Here is a 1,970-nt window from a genome sequence, read left to right on the forward strand (position 1 = left end):
GGCCTGCTCCTGCTCCCGCCCGACCCCGCCCCGCCCACCGCCACCCGCAGCCAATCCGCATCCAGGCCTGGCCCGGGGCCCCGCCCCCTGCTCCCTCGGGCTCGCCTTGCTTCGCGTTCCGATGCGGATTCGGGCCCGGGTTCAGATTTGACCCGGGATCGGATTCCGGATCGGGTTCAGGATCGGATTTGGATTCCGATTCGGGTTCGGATTTGAATCCGGATTTGGGCTCTGGTTTGAATGTGAGTTCGGTCTGGATTGGGGTTTGAATTGGGGTTCAGATTCCGGTTTGGATTCGGACTTGGGTTCATATGCGGATTTGACTTCAGATTCAGGGTCAGATTTGGAGTGGGGTTTGGACTCAGATTTGAATTTAGACTTGGATTTGGATTCAGGTTTGAATGTGGATTCGGGTTTGGATTCAGATTTGATTTCAGGTTCAGATTCTGGTTTGGATTTGGACTTGGGTTCATATTCAGATTTGGATTTGGGTTCGGATTTGGGCTGCCTTGCCCCGCTGTCCCGCTCAGGCGCCCTCCCACGCAGCTAGACCTCACAGGAGCCGGTCAGTGGAGGTTGTGGTTGTGTACCCCTCCGGTCAGATTGTGTTCAGATTGTACCCTCTATGGGACAGACTGTGTTGGGAAGAGGGGTGGGGGTGTAGCTTGCTGTGTCAAGGAGCAGTACACTTCCCTTCAGACAGAATTCATTAACCATGGAGGGTGTCTTGAGACTGATCCTCTGGGTTAAAATACAGGGGGAACCTGGGGAAGGGGATAACCGGTAGGAGTCTATCACAGACCTCCTAACCAAGAAGAAAAACTGGATCTCAAATTCAATAGGGAACTGGCCAAGGCTGCACATTCCCAGTTTATTATTGTCATGGGAGACTTCAACCTCCCTGACATCTTGTGGGATGAGCACACGGCCAGGTCTGACCGGTTGCGTAGCTTCCTCACCTGCATTGACGACCTGTACCTAACACAAGAGGTCTATGGGCCAACTAGGGGAGAGGCACTGCTGGATCTGGTTCTGGCCAAAGGGGATGATCTGGTGAATGATCAGAGGAGCGAGGGCAAGCTTGGTGACAGTGACCATGATCTGATTACTTTCTCTGTGCAACACAGGGTGGGCAAATCCCTCAGTAAAACAGAAATCCTCAACTTTGGGAAGGCTGACTTTACACTTACAGACCTAGTCTCAGTGACTGGCAGTCAGTCTAAACCTGCAACTTTACATAAGTTCCATGCACACAAATCGGTCTAAAAATTGCAGAACCCGGTTTAAGATAAACCCAGATCCATGTAGTATGAAATGTATTTGGTTTAGGTCAAACCAGTGCATGGAACTTCTGTACACTTTCCCTGCGCAGCCCCAGGGCTGGGAAAACCCAGCCACTGGCCTCAGTCCCAGGGTGGCTCCCCGTCTCCAGCACTGGGCTATTTTTTTGCCACACCCCCACCTCAGGAGACTGATTGAGAAGTTTCCCTCTAAGCTGTGCGCTTGCAGTGGCAGGACGCACAAGGCTCCATGCTGCTTTCAAAGGCTGCAGAGGCACAGAAGCAGTGTTGATCATTTTTGAAATGATGAAATCTGCCAGATAGGGCAGACCAGGCATACCTTCAGTGTTTCACAATACCTGAGAGCTTTACAGAGTATATTAAATGATGTGATTTACGTCTGTCACATGACATCCATTCTCTTTTGCATGCTCTCCTCAGGTGGAGAATTACACATAAACTTTTCTGTTTTGGTAGGGGTTTATATTTTAATTTTAAAAAAGTAAAATATATGATATGTGTGGCAGAAAGCCACCTTGGTTTCTCCCCAAAAATCTCTGCCCTGTGACACTGTGATTTAAATCTCTGTGCTGTGACCATTCAGTTGGGATGGGCCCAGCACACAGGGGAGCACACCCTCAGCCTGTCTCTTTAGGGAACTGGAGCTGGCTGCATTCCTGAGGGAGGGGG

The sequence above is a fragment of the Gavialis gangeticus genome, unplaced genomic scaffold (assembly GCF_001723915.1).
Source record: "Gavialis gangeticus isolate Ggan-Ray unplaced genomic scaffold, GavGan_comp1, whole genome shotgun sequence".
Lineage (NCBI taxonomy): Eukaryota > Metazoa > Chordata > Crocodylia > Gavialidae > Gavialis > Gavialis gangeticus.